Source organism: Ursus arctos, unplaced genomic scaffold (assembly GCF_023065955.2).
Source record: "Ursus arctos isolate Adak ecotype North America unplaced genomic scaffold, UrsArc2.0 scaffold_17, whole genome shotgun sequence".
Lineage (NCBI taxonomy): Eukaryota > Metazoa > Chordata > Mammalia > Carnivora > Ursidae > Ursus > Ursus arctos.
In genome coordinates this window covers 24,903,734-24,927,193 of record NW_026622841.1, presented here as the reverse complement: position 1 = coordinate 24,927,193, position 23,460 = coordinate 24,903,734, and the positions used below count along the sequence as shown (strand labels likewise).

The 23,460-nt window shown below is 51.6% G+C and overlaps 1 protein-coding gene across 1 annotated transcript in view; it reads right to left on the bottom strand.

Moving 5' to 3' along the window:
• Nucleotides 1-23,460, bottom strand: part of ZBTB7C (zinc finger and BTB domain containing 7C) — a 342,004-nt gene that overhangs the window by 252,430 nt on the left and 66,114 nt on the right. The window lies entirely within an intron of this gene.

The following is a 23,460-nucleotide window of genomic DNA, read 5'->3' as shown; positions in this document are numbered from 1 at the left end:
AATAGCTAGGATGAGATCCAAACTAAAATATGTCTGACACCTAACCTCTGGTCTTACCTTGTGCCCCACAGGGAAAGCCAGAGAGCAGCAGGGATCCCAAAGCATGCATGGCTGACGATGGCTACGCCATTAAATTTTGCCTTTATTCTGAGTTTTCCTCATTGACGAGATAAAGACAAGTAGAAAAAGCAGCTACCTTGGACCAAATGTTTCTTCCCAACAAGACTGTTTGGATTCCCGAATTTCCCCAGTGAGTCACTCTCTCATGTTAGGGTGAGAACCGTACTTGTGCTGATGCTCTCCCTCCTGCTAGAACATCCTTGACTCCCATCTGCTTGTCCAGTGCCTCTCCATCTCTCAAGGACCCCATGAGGGTCTCCTCTTCTGTGGCGCCAGGTCTGAACCCCTTAGGAGGGAGCTACCACCTGACCTCCATCAGAGGGCATCAAAGGAGCTCTCAGGCAGCGCCCAGCTCACACGCCGGGGCTTCGGCCACATCCTGGAGCCCCCAGGCCTCTCCTGGATCTTGCTACCAGCTGGCTGCTTCCCTGCCTGGCCCACGGGCTCCCTGTTCCCAGCCCGTGGGGCCTCCCTGCGGCAGTCCAGGCAGCAGACATCCTTGGTCATCTCATCCCAGCCAGCACTGGCCCTGCCCCAGGAGGCTTATCCAGTGCCCCTCCTGGCCTCGCCTGGGCGCCCCACCGCACCACAATCAGCCATGTCACCCACTGTGTCACGACTCCATCCTACTCCTCCAGCAAGCAGCCAAGTGACGACTTCCATACCACGGTCGAACACCCACATGGCTCTTTATATATACAGGGCCGTGTGCGCCAGCCTGGCTTCCGGAGCAGGGTGTCTGGGTTCAGATCCCGGCTCTGCTGCTTTCTAGCTCTGAAATCTTGGGCCGTCTACTTAGATTCTCTGTGCGTCATATGAAGAGCAAAGAAATAGCAGCACCTACCTCGCAGCCATGTTGGGAGGACTGAATAACTAAAGAGCTTAGCCAAGCACCCGGCACATAGGGAGTGTTCCATAGGAGTCGGCTCTGGTCATGTCCCATGTCCCCTCCCTGGGAGCTCATCAGCCCCTAGGCTTCAGGGACAGTATCTCAGCAATCTCTGGTTCAGTTATGACGCTGGTGTTGGCTCAGGCGCTGGGGCAGTGGTGGGCAGACAGGCTCTTCCATGATGCCATGGGGCAGGGGTCCCTCGGGAAGTGGCCTTCCTGAACACAGACGCTGATAGTCCATGTACTTTCTTTGCTCAATTCCTCCCATCATCTCCTCTGATATTCTCATGGCTATTTATGATCCAGGAAGCTCTTGCACACATGGTTCATCTGATTCTCCCTTTGCTACAGTTAATATTACCCCATTCCTTTTTGTTTTTTTAAAGATGTTATTTCTTTATTTGACACAGAGAGGGAGCACAAGCAGGGGGAGCGGCAGGCAGAGGGAGAAGCAGGATCCCCACGGATCAGGAAGCCTGACACAGGGCTCAACCCCAGGACCCTGGGATCATGACCTGAGCTGAAGGCAGACGCTTAAATCGACTGAGCCATCCAGGCGCCCCTACCCCCATCCCTTTCTAAGTGTGGGCCTCAGGCTCAGAGAGGTTAAGTGGCTCGGCAAGGATCACACAGCACTCAATCTGTGAATTCAAAGCCAGGCTTTCTGCTTCCAGGCCAGTCGTGGCTGGCATGCCCCCCTCCAGGGGACGCCATTCACAAACCCCCCTAGAGTTGTGCAACGGATCCATCCTGTACCTAGCAAGGCTCAGAGGCCTCAGGCCAGGGAGGGAAGAGAGCCTACCAAGAAAGAGCCCAGAGCAGGGGTTCTCAAGCCTCCTTGAGAATTAGAATCACCTGGGGAGAGGAGGTGGCAAGATCGGAGCCCATGTGGACGGTTGGAGGGATTGTAACTTAGCGCAACCATTATGAAGACTAGCGTGGAGATTCCCCAATTTTTTTAATTACAAAAAATTAAAAATAGAACTACCATATGATCTGGCATTCTCATTTCTGAGCATATACCCAAAAGAATTGAAAGCAAGGTCTCCAAGAGATACTTGCACGCCCATGTTCACAGCAGAATTATTCACAATAGCCAAGATATGGAAGCAACCCAAATGTCCATCAGCAAATGAACGGGTAAGCAAAACGTGGTGCAGACATAAAACGAAGGATTCAGCTTTAAGAAGGCAAGAAATCCTATCACCTGCTACAACCTGGATGAGCCTTGAGGAGATTATGCTGAGTGAAATAAGCCAGTCATAAAAAGACAAAAATCACACGATTATATAGGAGGTGTCTAAAGTAGTCAGATGCATAGAAACAGAAAGTAAAATGGTCGTTCCCAGGGGCTGGAGGGAAGAGAGAATGGGGAGCTGTTGTTTCATGGGTATAGCCTTTCAGATCTGCAAGATGAAAAAGTTCTGGAGATCTGTTTCATAATAGTGGGAATACACTTAACACTACAAACTGCATACTTAAAAATGGTTAAGATGGTAAATTTTGTTCTGTCTTTTTACCACAATAAAAAAAAAAATTTGTTTTTAATTAAATGAAAGTCCTTTGCTTGGGCGCCGCCCCAGACAAATTAACTCAGAATTGCGGAGTGAGCCCCAGGCAGCGAATGTTTTCAAATCTCCTCCCCCTTGCCCCCTACTCCAGCCCACTTACCAGGGAATGAGGTCAGCCTGCAACCGTGGCTCTATCTCCTTGCTACTCGAAGTCTGGGCCTCCCACCGGCAGCATTGGCCCAGGAGCTTGTTAGAAATGCGGGGTCTCAGCCCCGCCCAGACCTACTGCACCATAACCCGCACCTCATTACAGCCTCCGGGGCACTGGTAAGTGGAACCGGTCCTGCAGAGGACAGAAGGCACCCCTCCTGGGCCCAGCTCCATGTGGGGCCATCTCTCTGTGGCTGAATTTGGCAAACAAAAATACAAGACTCCCAGTTAGATTTGCATTTCGGATAAATGACAAATAATTTTTTAGTGTAAGTACGTCCTATGCAATATTCGGGATATGTACACTGACCTTTTGTCATTGCTTTTCTGAAATTCCAATTTAACTGGGCATCCTCCGTTATAGCTGCCAGCCCTACCTGTAGAGCCCAGTGAAGGGGGAGAGAGGAGACACAAGCGTGTGGGGGTCACGCAAATAATGGCCAAGAGCGGCCGGAACTAGTTCAGGGGATGATGGGCAGCACTGGGTCCCCATCAGGAGCAAGACCTAGCCCTTCCAGAAAGCCCTTTTAGGAAGGTGTCTCTAGCTGAGATTTCTTGGAGATCAGAAGAGAAAGAACCCACAGTTGTCCCCTCCCCTCCAGGCCAGCCCACCCCTCCAGAGATGGCTGCCAGCTGGGAGAAGGGTTCAAAGCTGCAGGCCACCCCAAGTACTAGCTCTGACCCTGGCTTTTATTTTTAACCTTCTCCTGGGACTTCACAAGCATACAGGCAGGCAGTTTTTGCAGTCAGCAGGAGAGTCCTGAGCAGGGCTGTTAATGGGTATGGTTTCCCTCTGCTGCCCCTCCTCGCCTGGGGTCTGCACAGCCACTTGGGATGAAAGGAGCCCTCTATGGAGGGCATGGTGACCGCGGGCATGGCAGCCCTCTCCTGTCCTCTTTTCAGGCTGTCAGAGCCTACCGTGTTATCTGCCTGGGGAATGCCTTCAAGAGTGCCAATTAAAGCTGGGACAAATGTGTGTGATTGCAGAAGTCAGTTGAGTTGAGACACTGGGAACACAGCGACTTCCGCATAAAGCAGGTACCTGGAGAGCTGACCTTGAGAAAAGCACCAGCCACTTGTCAGCAGCTGGAAATCTGCCGGGGGTAAATTGGCACACCAATACCGAATTAGGCTCCCAGGACTCAGGGACTTTTGAAAATTCAGAACCCTAACAGAACACAGGAAAACGACGACGTTCTTCTGTAATCTGGTGGGGAAGGCAAACCTGGGACGTCATGTGCTTAGATGCACAATAGAGTGAAGGTTATCCCCACAAGGGCTCTTGCCGTCCAAGGTCATCCCATTCTTCTCCTCCTCCCCGTCCTCCCCGCCCCTGCCCTGAGTGTGAAGAGCAGCGGTCTGGTACTCAGGGTCCCCCCACTTTGCCACTTAGTAGCCTTAGGACCCCTAAGAAGTCACCTGCTGCTTTGGGACTCAGTTTCCTCATTTTAGGCAAAGTGGGAAGGAAGGAGGCAGCCAGGAGCCTGTGTTCAGTCCCACAAGCTCAGTAGGAATGGCAGCTCCTAATGGGGACTGGTGAATCGGCCTCTCCAGGGGGGCTGCCGAGTTGGACCCCCGCCCCACTCCATTCAACTATCCTGACCTGCCCCTGCCTCTCCAGGCTGGGTGAACTCAAGTCCAGCTCTGACAGGCAGGCTCAGTGAGCTTCGTGGCCCTCCCCTGCGACCGTGTAACACAAAATGGAAAGAGGCCTATAGACACACCTTGGAGACAGGCCCTGCGGACCGGGATAAGACTTGCATGACAACTTCAGCACCTGGAGGCCCTCGGCCCAGCCCTGCTCAGGGAGGATCAGCAGCCCTTGCTGCCCCCACTCCTCTCACCCCTGCAGATCCACATCACCAACTGTCCAGCCCTAGAGACCTGGCAACCAGGCCCCCAGACTCCCACGCAGACCCCACCACTCAGAGCACCCAGGACACCTGGGGCCTGCACTGGTCTCAAAATTGGGAACTCGTACTCGTTTTTCTCCCCTTCCTTACAGATGTAGAAGAATTGGAATTGTTAAAAGAATGTTCTAAAAATCCTCATGGAAAATAAACAGAGGAAGTTTTTAAAAAAGATTGGGGTGGGGAGACTTTGAAAAGAGTGACCCGTCCATGTCTGGGTTTAGGAAGAAGAGGGGACTGAATTCAGGACATGGTTTTCTGAGCAGCCCAGACCCCATCTCCCTGGTGTCCATCCTGCAATCCCTCAGCCTGGGGAGGAAGCCACGGATTATAACCCCGGGCAGGTGGCTATGGTATGGTGAAAAGTCCACAGACCTGGTTCTCCTGTGTGACCCTGAACAAGTTGCCAGGGCCTCCCTGAGCCCCAGTTTCTCCCTCTGTAAAAAGGGAATATGTGTATCCATCATACATGGTGGCTCTGAGAATCGTGTGAAAGAAGAAATGTGAACATGTCTAACACATAAGAGACACCCCACAAATGTTGCCCTTCCACCAGCTTTGGCTAAAACGCTACCCCAGCTAGACACTGTGACCAAGGTTAAGGCCTTCAGGGAGGCAGGCACCATCATCATCATCTCTGACCTGAGGCTCTGGCACAAGACAGTGTCTACAAGCTGGCCCAGGCCTCGAGGTTAGCCTCCCCCAGATCTCAGATTCCAGAAACAAAACGTCTCCCCAAATGCTGCATGTTCCCAAGGACGCTGAACAAAGCCCCTGCTCCGAGGATACCAGGTCCAGAGCCTGTTGGCTGGGGACAGGTGCCCTGACCTGACTGTACAGATGCCTTGTAGGCGGCAGCCATGGGCAGGCTGTGCACACACCGTTTCCCACGCTTCTCACGGCAGCCCCCATGGGAGCGCATGTCACCATCGCCATCCTATAGGTGGTGTAAGTCCGTACTCAGTCCTACAGCTGTGGGGGGTTGTGGGGGGATGGTACTCAAACAGCAGAGTGCCTGACTCAGTGGCTCTCAGCCCTGGCTAAAGAGAAGAATCATCTGGGAGCCCTTAACATAGACCTATCCCTGGGGCCCTTCCCCTGACCTTCTGATTCCTCGTCTGGGTGGGCCAGGGCATCAGTGTTTGAGAAGCTTCTGGGGCTATTCCGGTGTGCAGCCTGGGTGGAGAGCGCTCACCCTGAGCTCAAGCAGGCCTTCCCCCTTCTGGAAGATTCCCTGTCTCCCACCCCTCCCCAAGTGCATACACCCTACCAATGGGCCCCCTGCCCTTCCACAGTGCCGCACACCTACACTCGGCTTGAAGGCTTCCAGGCCCACAGGTGCTCAGGGGAAACTGAGGCTGGGGTGAAGTATTAGCAGCCGAGGCCCCGCTGTTTATCTTCTGCTCTCTGCCGCCCCCTATTGACAGCAAAAAGCAGAACATGTCGTAGCATTCACCTAGCTTCCTTTCCTCCTCTCACCATACAGATCTGGAACCTTCTGCTTCACACATCCACCTCTACTCCCATCCCCCCAGGTAAAGTGTCTGGGCTCCTCCACCCTGTTTGGTTAACAGATGTCTGGCTGCCTGGGAAGATTCCTCTGCCTTCCCTTCCAGACCAGCTCTGGCATGGTGGACAGGCCATTCCTCACACTAGAAGGGTAAAATCCACAGCCCTGTCCTCCCTGTGGTCAAACGCAATTCACACAAGCCCAACACTGGGCTCAGGACTGAAGCTGCCACAATGTTCTTTTATTTGCCTGACCTTGGCCCTGCCGGGTGTGACCCCTGGGGCAGGGGCAATTGTTCTTGGGGCAGCGTCTATTGTGTGCTCGATCCTGTGCCCAGCCCTCCAGTTCTCCATCACTTCCGTCAGTTTCTAAAGTAGAAAGAGTCTCACCCTTGAAAGCGTGCTCCTAGTACCATGAGGGGGCAGCTGATGGCCAGGCCCCTGGAAGGGTCAGCTTTTGCCTCCTCTGGTCACCGCATGCTGAGCTCTGCTGAGTGAGGCCCCTGCGGTCACCGGGGCTCTGGTGTGGAGGGAGACAAACTGCCCTGAACAGGTTTCTTCCTCCCCCAGGCCAAAGGCAGTGTCCAGCCTGCTCCCCTCCCGGGAGCCAAGCCCAAGGGCACAGCCTGCTGGGCTAGGTCCTGAGCCACCAGCCTCTGGAAGCACAAGACCCAGATGGCTTTTTCTTTTCATAGAGAAGAGATGGACAGAAATAGACAGGGACAGACAGGCAGCTCTTGGCAAGCATCAGAAGCTAAGGTCTATTTCTTCTAATATAAATTTTCCATCAATTAACAAGTATTTGTGAGTGATTCCAGAATATGCCAGTGTGTGTGTGTGTGTGTGTGTGTGTGTGTGTGTGTGTGCCTGTGTGTCTGTGTCAAACCTTGATTTGTAACCGAGAGGCATTCAGTGGGGTTCCTGAAGTGCTGGCAATGGTGGCGAGTGTCTGTGTAAGCAAGCAAGCTCTCGCATGTGCTCAGAGAGGTGGTATGGTGCAGAGACAGCAGCAAGGTCCCTGGAGCCACACTACATGGGTTCAAATCCTGCCTCTGTCCCTTGACCCATTCTGGTGTGACCTTAGGCCAGTGCTCACCTCCTGTCTCAGTTCTCCCACCTGTTAAGTGGGGCTAATAAAACAACAGAGTGCCTTACGCAGAGGAAGCACACAGTCGACGTTAGCTGTTATTCCGAACCTGGCTCTATGGGAGGACTGAAAGTTAAATATTCACCCCACCGATCCTTTTCGTCATCAAAAGGAATGAGCCACAGTCCATGCAACAATGTAGGTGGAACTTATATAATATTAAGTGCAAAGGACTTCAAAGATTATCTACAGTATAATAGGCTTTGTATAAGGCTAAAAATAACTACAGTAAGATATACTTCTTAGGAATACATATGGATGCAATGAAGCTAGATAAAAGGGCAAACAGGAGAATGATAAAGTCAAAATTAAGGAAGACGATTATCTCGGGGCGGTGGGGGACACGCGGGTCGTCTGAGGCGGGATCACATGTTTGGATGTAGGTTTTGTTAAATCCTTGCTTTGTTTTGGATGATGAGCTCTTGGGTGCTTATTCCATTAATAAAAATGACTAAATAACTACATAATTAAATAAAAGCAGAGCATGCGTGGGCCGAGAGAGAATGTCAAGAGACAAAGACTGTGATTAAGCCAGTTGTGAGCATCAGTGGTACAAAAGGGGGAAAATAGGAACAAATACATCGAGTACCCATTGCAGGCTAGATATTGTCCCAGGCTCTGGGTTTAGGCCAGCAAATGCAATAGAAAAAAATCCCCACCTTCTTGGAACTCGCATTGGAGTGTAGGGAGATCGTACATACAATACAGTGTCAGTCTGTGAGTGTCATGGACAGAAACGAAGATCCGGGAGACAGGAAGCAGGCGGTCTGCGAAGATGTGATGGAGAAAGTGACATTCAAGCCAAGTTCCGATGAAGGGGAAGGAAGAGGTTTGTCCACTCTTGAGCTTCTAGGAGACTGAGCTTCTAGGCAAAGAGAACAATCTGGGGAAAGGCCCTGAGGCAAGGGGACCTGAGAACTGGCTAGCAAGGCCAGAGCGGAATGACCCCAGGGAAGGGAGGCAGATGGGTCGGGAGAGAAAGTGGGGGCCTTGCAGGCCACTTGGAGGACCTTGGCTTTCACTCTGAGCAACATGGAGAGCCACCGGTTCTGAGCAAAAGAGGACACCATCTGATACATTTTAAAGACTCTCTCCGGGGGCTGCCTGGAGGATGGCCTGTGGAGGGGGGCGGGGGAGGCTGGGATGCTAATCAGGGGGCTATTGTAGAAACCCAGGTGGGAGATCAGGCTTCCAGAACCCGAGAGAACAGCAGAGGAGGCGAGAAGTGGTCAGATCCTGGATAGAACTGCGACCTGGCTACTGCTCTCCTTCGAAAGGCTCCCAGGCTGGCAGCAAAGACCGGACACAGGTCCGAATAACCACAAGGCGTCATCTGCCACAGACTCTACAGCAGTTTACTCAGCGCCGCGACTCCCTTGCCTCGTCTGAAGAGCACCTTGTCAGGTGCAGGGAGTGTGCCGGCAGCCTCGGACCCTGGCTCTGGGCAACCCCACCTCTGGACAGAGGGCCTCGTGCTCTTTCCCAAACCCTCTTGCAGCCAACCTGACCAGGAACCCTGGCCATCTGTGCGGCCACACAGGCCATGTGCCTTCCCCAGCTGGGGTCCGTCAGCTCCCTGAGTCCCTCCTCATGACTGGACTCTCCCCTGTACCCCAGCCAGGGTTCCCCTGGTGTCCTCAGTATAGGCTTCCGAGTGGCGAAACTAACAGAGCCAAGGGAAGCTTTAAATCAGTGGTTCTCTGCCTTGGCTGCCCATTGAAATCACCTAGAAAACTTGCTGGTGCCCGGGTCCCACCCCCAGAGACTGCTATAATAGGTCGGGGGTACAACTTGGGCACTGGACTTCTCTCAAAGCTTCTAGGCGATGCTATACTATGCAGAAAGGGCTGAGAGCCACCGCTCCAGGGGCTTGGTCTGGCTTCACGCCTGCCAGCCTCCCTCCCGCCCTCACTGATGCCTCATCCCCTGAAGTGAGGCCCCCTCTGAAGGCCCGGCATGAGCTGGGAGCGCCCATCTAACCCACACAGTGGGCTAGGACCCAGGGCTGCCCCACAGACCTGGAGAGCGGAGCGGACACTCAGAACCACCTGCTTCCAGGGGCCCCGGGGCTGCGTCTAAGGCCAGAAAAGCCCTGCAGCTCAGATACACTTAATCAAGGCTGTGCTGGGCTGGCTCCCCTCCCTGGCTCCTCCCCATCCTTCCTCCTTTAGGACTAGAACTTGGAACGAATTTTTATTAGACTTTTCCTAGGTGAAAATGGTGCGGCCCGGGGGTGGGGAAGCTGGATGGAGTGTGATTTACACTTTCCCCGAGTCCTCACACCTCCCAAGGGCAGCTGCTCACAGAGCCACGGGCAGATGGGTACCATCGCACGGGCTGCTCCCTGAGCCATCGCAGCCAGGAGCCACATCTCTGCAGAAGCACCCCGAAATCTCACATGAGCCAAAGGCCCTTCGGACAAGGAATAGGGGGGGTGGGTGCTGAGGTGCGAACGGTTCTGGCAAGGACGCCACTCAGAAAAACTACTCACACCCCCCGAGGCCGATACACATCTGATGAGGCTGCCCCTTCCATTTTCTCTCTGCTACAAACCACTGTTGGACTCTTGCCTGCCTCTAAGTTCCATCTCCGGCTTCGAGCCCTGCTCAGCCTTCAACAAGAAAGGCCACTTTCCCCGGATACAGACTTACGAGGCACGCCCTGGCCTTTTTAGACAGGGTGCCCTTCATCAGGTCAGTTTCCGAGGGACTTAGGTTGCCCAGGACCCTCCTACAAACGCCACAGCGGGATTTCTCAACGTCGGCGCTACTGACATTTTGGGCTTCTTTGCTGAGGATGGGGCTCCTGTTCATGGTAGGAGGTGGGGCAGCCTCTCCCCACTTAATGTCAGTAGCACCCCCCTCCCCACTTCTGTGACAACAAAAAATATCTACAGACATCACCAAATGATCCCTGGAGGGGGGGGCAGATAGGCAAAATGGCCCCAGTTGACAACCACTGTGTTACAGCCATAAGACCAGAACCTCTGGAGGGCAAAGACGGTGCCAGAGACTTCTGACGGCTAGTCCAGTGAGCAGTACGGAAAACCAGGCTGTGCGTTAGGAACTGTGGGATCTTGCTCAGGAAGCCTAACCTCTCTGGGCTTCAGTGTCATGTTCTGTAATATAATAATAACGGCCAACAGGCACTCAGGGCCGGCCCTATGCTGAGCGCCTCGTATGGGTTTTCTCATTCGACACAACATTTTTCCCCTTTAATCCTCACAATGTTTTTCTGGAAAAGGCATTATTCCTATCTTACAGATGAGGCAGTCGAGACTCAGAGAGGTTAGGCAACTTGCTCAAGAACACACAGCAAGAAGGCAGGCAGTTTGACTCTAGAGGCCGCAGCCTTAGCCACAGTTCTGTTCTCGCTCCCTCCAAGAGGGGCTTGGGCCTGAGACTACCTCTGAAGTCCCTTGTAGTTCCACAGCTGTGTCATCCTTCTGCTGTTGTTGCTACGAAAAGAATGTTCACTGGCTGTCCTGCATTCTTCGTGTCCCCCTGCCCTGCCCTCCGGGACACGGCTAGCTCATGCTTCCCCTCATTCGATATGCTCCTACTGTGTTCTGTGTGCTGGGCTAGCAACCAGCTGTCCGCAGGATATGGAATTTACCCTCTGGTGGGGAGGCAGGTATCAAATAGCTGGTTAGACTTTTCTATACAACTGTGATCAGGGCTCACAGGGGACCCGACCCAGCCCTGAGGGTCAGGGGAGGGACCACCTAGCTGCCCTCCAGTGGGTGTGCAGGGGCTCAACCCGGCTGGGGAAGCCAGCTTCCAGAGAGAGCAGCATGCATACTTCCCCAGGAGGAAAAGAACACGGCTTATTCTAGAAACCAAAGGGAAGAGGGTGCAGGAGGAGGCTGACGAGGTGGGCAGGCCCTCTGGGTCCTGGCAAGAATCCTACCTTCATTGTAGAAGCACCAGGAGGCCGGCAGAGGCGACACCTTCAGTTGAGCGTATTTCCCAGAGCAACTACTGTGTGCTCTGGAAAGATCGGGGTCAGGGTGGCAAGAGGAAAGGCAGGGAGGCTAACTAGGCCGTAGAGCTGGTGCGGGGGACGTGCTCTGGGCTGCACAAGGACAAGGGGAACAGAGAGGAAGGCCAGACTCCGGGGACATCTAACACGCAGGGCCTAGCGGAGTAGGTGGGGTGAAGCAGGAGGCCTGGCGGACGAGCCAAAGACGGTGCTGTTCACAGGACGAGGGCGCGCCGGGTGTGGACCGCTGCGTTTCAGAGGTTCTGTGCACGACACCATCGGTGAATGACGGATCGATCTACCAGCTGATTGCCTGATAAGTGGTGCCCAGACCTCTTACCTGGGGTGAGGCCCCCGGGTACACCCGGGACAGGAAGAGACAGACCACGAAGAAGGCACACAGGCCAGCAGCAAAGCCCTGGGGAGGGAGCTCACGTAATGTACGTTATTCTTACTACTCCCTTATCAGATCTGACAAGACCATAGTCAAAGGTGGGGCCGCGGCAGCCCGTAATACAATATAAATGGTCTCTCTGGTGGCAGTTGGCTGTGGCATTGATTCTTATTCACTCAGAAGCTAAATCACAGTGCTTATGTGAAACATGTGTGAAATATCCCTTTTTCATGCACTAGCAATGAAAGGGCTCCACAAATCTGTAGCCAAATGAATGTACTTATGAGTAATGGGGATCCTCACATGGGTGTCGTTTTATTAGCACGCACAAGCCAGCTTCATCGATGCTCTGATTTCACGTTAAAGAAAGCATTCCGGCCACCCAGGGAGGTAAAGAAACACCAGCACATGGGCCCGCGTTGAGAAAGTGACACTTACTTGCTAGTCGGGGCCTGACGAGTTTAAAACTGTCCTTAACACCGTTCAGTGGCTCCTACAACCACAGAAGGTCAGGATGGGAAAGGAGGTCAGGCCACTCCGCTCACCTGTGTGACGGCGGAGGGGAGATGCTTTCGGCAGCATCGCCCGGTTCATCAGCGACAGATCGGGGACCGGAACGCACGCCCTCCCACTGGTCCGGGCCATGAGGCTTCTACCGCTGGGCTCAGGACTCCCGCTAACCTTTCGAGAGATTTCAAAGGTCTAGGGCCCAGGGTTGAGTCTCTGCTGAAACCACCAGAGGAAATGAAAGTGAAGACCATTTCTAAAATCCCAGGTTGGCAGGCAAAGGACATCGCATCTGGGGATGATGGGACACTAGGGAGCTGGGGGACGGTGCCACTTGGATGACAAGGCATGGGAATCTGGGGGCAAAGTCTTGTTCACTTCTCTGCTCATAGATAAGGCATAGGCTGCCTGCTTCTAGAAAAAGATTTGGGAAGGCTCGTTATTTACAATATATACACGTGCAACAAAATAGTTCAGGCTGACATCAGATTGCAGAATTGTTTTTAATCGCGAAAAGCTGGAAGTGACCTAAGTGTCTCTCTGTAGGGGGCTTGTTTTAAAAGAAATTCTATCCACACATCCGGTGACTACTCCACAGCTTTTAAAAAATAAATAAGCAAATAAATAAATAACTGAGGAAATGCTCTGTGTACTAATATGGAGACATTTCAAGGACACGTGTAAGGAAAGAAGGGAGGCAAGGTTCAGAACATACAGTAGGGTATATTTTTTTATGGTAAGGTGGAAAACTAAAAATACATATTCAAGTTGCTCCGTTTTAGCATAAAGTAACACTGGAAATATGAACCAGAAAGTTATGCAAGCAGTTGCCTACAGGGGCGAAAGGGGTAGAGCGAGAACTCTGGGCATATACCTTTGTATGTCATTTTGACTTTTGAACCCTACAAACGCTTTACCGATTCAAAAATTCTAATTCAGTCAAACACAAGAGGAAAGAGGAAATGGTAAATATTTCTAGGCTCAAGAGCCAACAATGTCTCCCTTTTGCCTTCTCCGAAAAATGGATCCAAATACTGCTTTTCTGGAATCCCACAGTCCCATGGACGCTCGTGGAGGCTGGGAATAGAGGACAGATAGGCAGCCTGCTGGGGCTGGCTGCAGCGGCCTGGCCTCCCTGCCTTGGCACTGGACGGAGCAGGTGAAGGTCAGGGCCCCGTACCAGGACAGCGCCGTTCAAGGTTGCCCACCTCTGGAGGGTGGTGCCCATGTCCACTCACCGACTCAGCCCTGACTCACAGTTGTCCCAGCTGCTGACATTCCGTGGTACCAGAGCAACCAAACTGCAACAAGAACTATGTTTACACAATTAGGTTCCTGCCTGCCCGTAGCTCCAGCCCACCCCACCCCACGCCCTCCTCACTGTGTTCCCAGCTTGACCCTTGTGCCCCCAGTTCTGGGGAGCAGCGCCCTCACTCAGCATAGTGGCTTTGGCCCTGGAAACATGCTCTCCCTTTGCAGGCTCCTCTCTGACCTGCTCCCAGAATAGGAGGGGCGGCCAACGATACAATCAATTGTAACTCACTGCCACCACCCAGATGTCCATTAGTGAAATTAATTCTAGTCTATTAATAGACGATATCCATACTATTGAAAACCATATTATACAAAGCAAGAATGATGCATATGAGTAGTTGTTTTTCTTTTTTTTTTTTTAAGATAAGTAAAAACACAAGCTGGAGAACACAATATATAGCTTGATCTCATGTTGGGGCCATCTGGATCTATTTTCCAGACCCACGGTTACAATACAGATAGCATGATGCCGTGCTAGTCTCTGGGTGGGGAGGGGGTGTTAAATTCCCTTTGCTTTCTCAGTGAAGCACTTGTAATTTTTTTCTTATACAAGGGAGTTATTATTTTTGTAATCTGAACACAGATCTGTCTCATTCATTATACACTTCGTTGGGCTGGTTTGCAAAGTCAGGGGCTCAGGGCAGGAACTCCCCTCCCAACCCTGTACTTCCTGGCAGATGAGAAACTGAGGCCCGGAGAGGTCAATATTTTCTCACGTAGCGTCACACAGTGAGTGAGTTAACAGCAAAGCGGGGCTCAGAACTCCTAGCTCCTGGCTAATCCCTGTGCTGTTTCCATTACGTCATGTGGACTTAGAATAAAACGAGTATATAATTGTGGAGGGTTCTTTATGTGGCTGATAGGGGAAAAATGGGAAATACTGGCAAAAAAAAAAAAAAAGACTTAGTACTGTAGGACTTATTACCTGGCTGCCACGTCAATACCACCACCATTGACTGATGGAAGATTCCAGACAAGTGTTCATTCAAAGATGAACCATTAACTGTAAATCAAAACCTAGAGTGAGTGCTGAGTTATAAAGCAAATTAGAATAAGTAGGTAAGTGGATGGCTGATCTCGGCCCCAACAGCCAGGGCTGGGAGAAGGTACGCCCTGTGACTCAGAAGGGCAACGGAGGATCCGGGTCAGGGAAGGCCTCGTTAAGGAGTGTGCCTCTAATAGAAAAATAGTCCCACCATCTTCCCAGAAGCAGGTGACATGGCGGGTGGCACATTAATCAATTAACAAGTGCTATTACATCTTTTGTTCCACTGGGCTCCGAAGGCCTGGCAGCCACTTTACAACTTAGAAAGGCCTTAACTCATCGTCCTACTGGATGGCCTCCATGTCCTGTAGCCGGCAGTTTTTCGCCTTCATTTTCGTGTCTGAGGAAGCAGTTACAGGACTTGCTCGGGGTCACACAGAGCAGTTTCAGAGAGCCAGCTGGATGCCAGATCTGCTGGGTCTGGCCCCACGTGCTTCTCCCACACCCCAAGAACGTGGGGTGGCAGGCCAGAAAAGGGGACGAATGGCCTCTGGGAAAGTGAAACGGCCGAAACCCACAATACAAACCCGCTTAGATGCCGGTGCTACTTCTGTCCCTCCCAGGACACCCGCATCATACTGTGGACACACTTCGCCACTCTGGGAATTCTGAGTACGGTCTGCGCGTGCGCGTTTGTACGTGGGAATGCCTGCCGTGAACAGACACACGCAGACAGTTTTTTAAATGCTTGATGAACTCTCTCTACTCCTTCAAATGTTTTTACATACACCACCCCTTAAACTCACTCTTCACTCTTAAGTGATGTCAGTAGGGCAGGCAATCTCATTATTTCTATGTCGTAGATAAGGAAACTGAGGCTCAGGGTAGCTTGTCGGATGTCTCTTTACTTCGCAGTGGCAGAAGGGGTAGAGACGAAGACTGCAAGTTGGTGAGGGTCCATAGGGGCCAAGGGCTCTCTGACCCCAAAGCTGAGGTGTGCAGTTGCTGTGAAAACCACAGTGGGGGGCAACTTTGTCCCAGGCACTGGGTAAGCCCCCCCCCAATATCAGAATGAACAATAGCTTCCTGAGCCTTACACCGTGCCAGGAGTGGGCTAAGCTCAGCCCATGCAGACTCGTGAGGACGAGGCATGTGTCCATGTCTCTGAATCCTGGCGTGGCACAGAGCTGGCCCCCTTGTTGACTCAAAGCGCCCACCCCAGCCCTGTTGTTCCCTGGGTCCTTTTCTTTCATTGCCGCTGTGCTGATTAAAGGACAGTGTGGGCTCTCTGCGAACAAGTCCCTTGACTGCTATTCACATCCCGGAGAACGGCACCCACATCCTGCGAGGGGAGTCGAAGCCTCCTGGCCAGCTCTCTGCACCCAAGAAACCAGGCCAGCTCCCAAGGGTCCCTCCAATCCCTCTGCTTCTACTTAAACCACGGCTGCCCACCTTTCCCATGATTCCCACTTGGGTTCTCTTCTCTCACTGCCCGAAGGAACGATTTGACAGTGATAAACATTTCCACATGAAGGCTTGGGTGTCTCTGAGTCATAATTTATTGCTTTGTTTCCGTGGTTTATACTTTTTTTTTTTTAACTTAAAAGGGAGGGCAGGAGTGATGAGTGTGGACGGGATGAGTAATCCCAGCTCCTCTGGGCTCCGGTGGGCAGATGGAAACTGGAAGTGGAGACAGTGCAGGAGAGGATGGGAGTGGCTGGGAGGGCCGAGCAGGGGGAGCACTGACCCCTGTTCCGGATGGGGAGGACTTGGGGCCCCCGAGTCAGATAGTACTGTAATCCAAACAAGGTTTATGTGCTCAGCTGCAGAATGTGGGCGGGCAGAGGCGGGAGACAGGGAAATATTCCAACGAAGTGATCCATAACCAACAAAGGGATGGCCCGTGCAAATCGCCCGCAGCTTCCAGGCTCAGCTCAAGTGCCACCCCCTCCAGGGGGCCTCTCGCAGGCCACCCCAACCAAGAGCGCTCCCCTCTTCCTCTGAATCGGAGACTTTCATCTGTCCCGAGGGCTGGATGGCTTTGCGAGTCCCCGCCGCTGTTTATTCTCACTGTCTCCCCAGGTCCATCGTGAGCTCCCAAAGGGCAGAGAGCTTGTTTCTACCACCTTTGTATCTTTTGAGCATGTGACACTCGCAACAGTCCATTCTTGAGGGGACGTGCGCCACACCTGTATACAGAGCCATGAGCCTCCAAGCAGACACTCGCGGACCCAGTTTCAGAAAATGGCACCAAATAAAAATCACACAATTTAACCTTTGGTCTTGGGCTCTATATGGTGTACGAAGCCCTTTCATAGTCTCGTAAAGTACGTGGTAGGTGATATTAAGCTCATTTTACAGATAAGAAAACTGGGGCACAGAGAGTGTGAGTGATTAATCAATGACCAGTTAGTAAATAGAAATGGCTCCGGAACCACGGTTCTGGCCTTAGTCTGATTTTCCCTGAAGGAGCTGGAGGTTTCTATCTCCTTTGAAGCACATGACCGATGATTCTGGGCAATACCGCATTGCTACAGCCCACCCTCACCCAAGATGTACGGTGCATATCAGCCAAACCAAGGCTCCAAAGAAATCTGCTGGGCTTAGTTTAATACAGCCTCTTCCAAACTTGACCTCACCCAGAACTCTTCTGCGTGAGACACGGACAGTATCCTGCACTGGGGACACATCCCACTGACCCGCTGGGACTTTCCTAAAGCAGAAGTCCTACTCCAGGAGAAGCTGGGTATTATGGATGAAGGAAGGCTTAAGCTGGATGAATAAAGCCCTAATGGTGAAATTTTAGGGCTCAGCCAGCTAGTAAAGACATTTCTTCTTCTTCCTATTCCTCTCCTCCCTCTGCTTCTCTTCCTTCTTTTCCTCCTCCTCATTATTATTATTTTACTTTTCATTGTTGAACTTTTCAAACACGCACAAATAGAAGAGCCCAATAACCCCCCAGGAGTCCATCACCCATCACCAAACCAGCTTCAACCATAGGCAACGATCTGCTATTTTTGCTTCATCTTTTTTATCTGGACCATCTCAGAGAAAATCCCAGATATCATGTCCTCTGTAAATACTTCAGTCTGTAACACTGCCACCGTATTATGCGCCTTAAAAATTCATAACGATTCCTGGATATCTCACGCCGATCCTGGACCTAACGTCCCTGATTCTCTCAGCAGGTAGGCCCAAAATCAGGACCCAAACCAGACCCACAGAGTGCACTTGCTTAGTGTGTCTCTTAAAATTCTACTAGCCAGGGCACCTGGGTGGCTCAGACAGTTGAGCATCCGACTCTTGATTGCAGCTCAGGTCATGAGGTTGGGCTCTGCGCTCAGCGGGAAGTCTGCTTTTCTCTCTCTTTCCCTCTCCCTCTGCCCTGCTTATGGGGTCTCTCTCTCTCTAAAATACATAAATAAATCCTTTAAAAAAAAAAAAAGACCCTACTAATCTGTACTAATTTCCCCTATACCTGCCTTACCTCCCCCTTGACATCCTATTAGCGAAATGCAGGCGTTCGTCCTGAGGCTTTGCCGTGCCTTTGGGGATGGCCTCCCTCTGGTGGCGTTTTGCAGGTTCCTCTAGCCCCTGTATAAAATGGTAGTTACATCTGCAGGCTTGAGCACATTCCGGTTCAGCTTTACAGCAAGCAAATATCATGGGTGATGCTGTGTCCTTCCTATTACATCCGGCTCCCTTACTTTAGCAAAGCTAATATGGATCCATGGGTTTGGATAACTTTTTGAGCAACTAGTTCTTCCCACTGCCTCCAGAGTTATAGATCACATCCTAAAATGTGGTTCTACATACATCTCTAACCCACTGGGACTTGCCCATTTTCTAAGATTTCATGGGAGACTCTCTCCGACGATCAAGTTCCAAAATTCTACCAGCATATCGTATCTTAGCCTAATTCTGTGTGACTTTTAACCTTTCCTTTTTTTTTTTTTTTTTTTTAAGAAAAGACATTTTTAAATGACCAGCCTAGCTGGGGACCCCATGGTCCCTGCAGGCCAGGCCCTACCAGCACCTCTGTGAGCTCAGCTGCAATCCCAGGGTCTCAAGAGCCTGTGGACTCCTCCACCCGTCTCCTAGAAGATGAGTCAGAATCTCAAGGATAACAAGAACACATAGTTGAATATGATAAATATGCATCCAAAATTTTTAAAAACCAAATTACACAAATCAAGCTTATTCTGAGAGGTTCGTTTTGCCAGGGGTCTCTAGTGCTCCAATCAGCATAATTAAATACCAAGATCTCTCTAGAATTGATTGTGGTTTTCACATTTTTTATCATCCAAGGACCATCTCAGCGGGATGATTTTAAGCTAATAAGAACCCCCAAATTAGAAACTAATTAAGGAGATGGAAAATACAAACGTATTTGTTTTTAGTCAGGCACTATTTTTATCGGAGGAATCATGAAAAATTAAAATTGTTAAATACCCATACGAAGGTTGTCAGTCAAGGGCAATGTGGCTTCCCACCTCTCCCTACTGCAAAACTGTGAGGGGCTATATCAGAAACCACTCCCTGTGGGCCCCCAGGGAGCCACAGAGAGGCTAGTTTTAAGGAACAGAATTACACACTGTTAGAGGTGGGGAGGGAAAGGGTGCTGCCAAAAGACTTTCAAATTTTTGGTGATTAAGGTTCAGAGCACCGCTTACTTTTGAAATGTACGTGTACCTGGCATCCCTGCGATGCACCGTCTCATGCCCGTTGTATAGACGAGAACAGTAAGGCCCAGGGAAGGTGAGCAAACCGCACAGGGTCAGACAGCCAACTTAGAAAGAGCCATGACTACATCTCTATCTGAATGCGCTTGATTTCGTGAAACACCCTTCCCACTGTCCTCCAAATGTGCCACGGATTACCTCTTAAAATAGATGCTAAGTCACAGTGACACCGGTTTGGAGGATCCCCTTTGATTCGTGACAGCTTTGGGAACTCGGGCCCTGGAGACGCAGCAGAAAGCAGGAACCAGCTGCCCCAGGGGACAGGACCTCCTGCCTAAAGCGGCAGCAACACGGAGACCCACAGGCCACTGCAGTGAGCACCAGAGGCTCGCGGACCCCACCACACGCAACCAAGGGTTGACCCGATCTCGAACACAGCGCGTCGGTCCCCAGGCCTGGAGTCTCCATTCATTCTGCAGACTTTGCACTGACCACCAAGCGCAGCTGACACCCCCCCTACTCTTCGTGTCACTGACCTTCACCTCCTGCTCTTTCCACAGCAGCCCAGGGGGACGTGGGATCTGCCTGCAGACACTCTCTTTAAACCTCCATCCCTACGGCTGAGTTCTCACCAAACCTCAGTTTGCTGCTGCTGATGGGGGCCTGTGGCTGGAGCCGATGTCATTCACAAAATAATAAACCATACTCCCTATCCCCAGAACGAGCAGGTATGCTCTATGGCAATGGGGTCGCTTGCCCTCAGAGGGAGTTACCCGTATGTCTGTGGCTGGGGAAAGACAGCGGGTACTAAGTAGAGATGGGCCTTCGTTTCAAAGGCTGCAGCTGGGAGAATGGAAACAGAAGGGTTGAAGGGCATGCAGCTTCTGGAGCAGGATCCCTGGGGTGGGTCCCAAGACACTCGCGATGGCTTAGGTAAGCAGCCCTGGAGTGGCCGGCAACCCTCCCTCCACCGGAACAGAGCACCGTGGCGGTGTCCAAACCCTAGAGGTGAAGGCCTAGGGACCCCAAGATTCCCTATGGCAGAGCTGGCACGGGGGCACAGGCTGCCTGCAGCCCTGCTTCCTCCAGATGACTACACGGGTCTGGAGAAGGAGGGGCCCCAGGCAGGACCTGCTGCCGTGGGCTGGGGTCCAGGCCTCGCCTCCCTCCCCATTTTTCCTGACCTGCAATACCCCATCGTTCCCATACAATGGACAGAACGACAGAAATGCCTGCTAGGAAACTTCTGCCAAACTTAGTCAAACTTAGGCGAACTCAAATTGGTTTCCATTTGATTTAGGAAAACAACAAAGATTCTTTCTTGACGGCGAATATCACAGAGTAATCACTCAGTATTTATTGTACTTAAGTCCTCTTCATTACCCAGCAAGATAAAAATGAATAGTGCCACTTCCCGCAAAGCCTCTAAAGCTTGGAAAGCTTTAGGAACTGCCTGAGGTCAGCCTCGAACCAGCAGGTGCTGGGGTCCTTAGACCAGCTGGGCAGACCCAAAGCTGGGGCTGGTTCCAGAAAACATAAATAACCATCTAGAACAAGTGATTCAAGACATCTCAGATCACTGAAGCCCATTTCCCCAGGGATGCGTTGCTGACGTGTCAAAAGAAAAAGACATAATAGTAAGTCCTGTTGTTAAGCTCAGGATATACCTGGCTTCTGGGTGCCCCTTGGCCCGATATTCCAGATTCTACACCTGAACCGTCCACCAGAGTAGCCACAAGTCACTTGGAATGAGCACTTGAAACGTGGCTAGTCCAAACGGAGGGGCGCTGCCTGTGTCAAATACACTCTGGACTTGAAAGACTTGGCATGAAAAGAAGAATGTAAAATAGTTCATTAATAATTTGTATATTGATTAGAGGTTGACATGATAATACTCGGGCCTTTTGAATTAAATGGAACACATTATTACAATTAAGTTTACTTTCTCACGTTTACGTTTTTTTTGAGTGGTTACTGGAAAATTTTAAAACCCCACGTGTGGCTTACATCTGTGGCTGGTGCTCAGACTCTCCTATGCAGCCCTGTTGCAGGACCCAACGCTCGCCTTGGTTTCTATACCCAGCTCACTCTGCCCGGCTCCAAGAACAGCGCTGGAAGCCGAGGACGCAAGACTCTCCAAGCATTCCGAGAATGTCCTCTCTTCTCAACACTTCTGGAAATTCCCGGACCCAGCCCTCGCGCCCTCTATCCTACTCAGTGCCCATAAAGAACCCCGGCCCGGCACTCGTCAAAGCACTTGAACACGGTCCCCATTTCTGAGTGTTTGATCCGCATTGAACGACATCTTCCAGGGCCAGACAAATTCGGATAACCAGGTTTTCAGAGCCCAGGCCTCGGGCCCCGTGAGCAATTGCAAGCCCTGCGAATGAGGATGCACTTCTCCCAGCCTCCTTTGCTCCCACCCCTGCCAGACGGTGAGCTCCTCCAAGGGCGGCATAATGCAAGTAAGTTCAATGTATTGATCACTGATTATGGTGCCAGCTGCTGTGCTAAGTGTTTTTGCATGTTTTATTTTATTTAATTCTCCCAACCAGCCTGTGAGTGACAAAGTATTGTCCCTGTCTTAAAGATAGAAGCCCGAGGCTCCCAGAGTCCTGGCTCTGTCCCCACTGCCATGCTTCTTCCTGGGCCCCATCCTCCCTCCCTGGGCAGCAAAGATGCCTCGTACATCTTTGCATTTCTGGCACCTAGCACAGTGCCCAGTGCACAAAGGTACTCAGTAATATTGATAAAATAGGCTAAGAACCTTTTCATAGACCTGATCCTTTGCTCTTTCTTGCCTTGATCGGGAAGCATATTGCCTCTACCTTCCTAAAACCACACACGTGATGAAAGTCCTCATACACCAACCTGCAGGGCTGGACTTTTCTGCCCCTATCATGCGCCACCATGGGGCCCCCCAGGGTCAGCCCTGCCTAGGTCCCCAGTCAAGTCTGAGACATATAGACCAACTTCCCCAATAAGAGGTGGGATATATGAATAGTCCCGGACCAGTATGCTGGCATCTGGGGTACCCAGAGACACAGCCCCAGGCACCCGTGGCACTGGCTGCCTCCCTAGCTAAGCCCCTCCAAGCACAGCCAGTCCCCTGACTGTCTTTGCTGGGCTCCCCAGAGCTCAGCACCCCCCTTCCATTTCCTCATATACACAGAAGCTAAGTCCTGGGCCTGCCTGGTGCTTGTGGCTGACCCATTTCCTAGAGCCAGGCTCAGCTTTCTAAATTCCTTCTTCATCTTATTCTTTCTGCCTGATTTAGAACAAGGCCACCCAGAAGTCTTAATACTCTGCCCCTCCCCACCCCTTGGCTTGACCCTATGGACCCTGACACTGGCCTGCACTGGAATGGAATTTGCCACACCCCCTTGGGCCTCCTGCCCCAGGCCATTGGTCCTTCTCCCCCTGCCCTGGTCAGTTTCCCAAGGCCCTAAGCTATTTTTGCCTCTGCCCTAGCCTGACGTTTTCCCCAAAGTGGAAGTTGCCAGAGTGGTACCCTGTATGACACACAGAGCAAAGACCAGATGACCAACAGAACAGGCCTTCCATCAGATCAGAGCTCACCTTCGGAGTCTCCAGTCCCACTGGCTCCCTTCTTCTAGCCTCAGACCTCCGCCTCATCGGCTCCAGGGACCTGCCTGATGCTTCCTGCATGGCTGACTTCCTAGGGTATGTGCCAGCCCCTTCCTGTGATCTCCAAACCCCTACTCATGACCTTCCCCAGCCACCCTTGATCATCTTCTCCTTGACCTAGCGCCCTTGGAGGGATGGAGGGAGCCATAAAGTCCCTTTTCCTCTATTCTGCAAGAAATACCAGTCCATTGCCTCACCCTGGCATTGGAGAAATCTCAATCAGGAAGGCTTCCCAACCAATGAGGTCTCCAGATCTACCCCCACGTACCCCCGCTTCATGTATATCTGAAAGCACTCCTGCACCCCTCACTGCCTCTGTTTCCCCACTGGCATCAACTCCCTGCTTCCCAAGGGAGCCAATGGGGAATAATGATGTCTTTGAGCTCTTCAAACAAGCAGTGCTCCATCTATAAAGGCATCACGCTTTCCCATAAGGCATAGGAAGTGAACCCACCCGATGCTAAATCTTCCGGTACCTGGCCCCAGCAAGTGCACGGGGCAGAAACTAATAACTATAAAGCCTCCATCTATCATCTGATCAGGCCTTGCGGCACTGTGTTTGCATAGTTATCTTTCCAAGGGTTGACATTTTATGTCTACTGCAGGCTGATGTATTCTCCTACCTGCCCTATCACTCAGAAACGATAGACG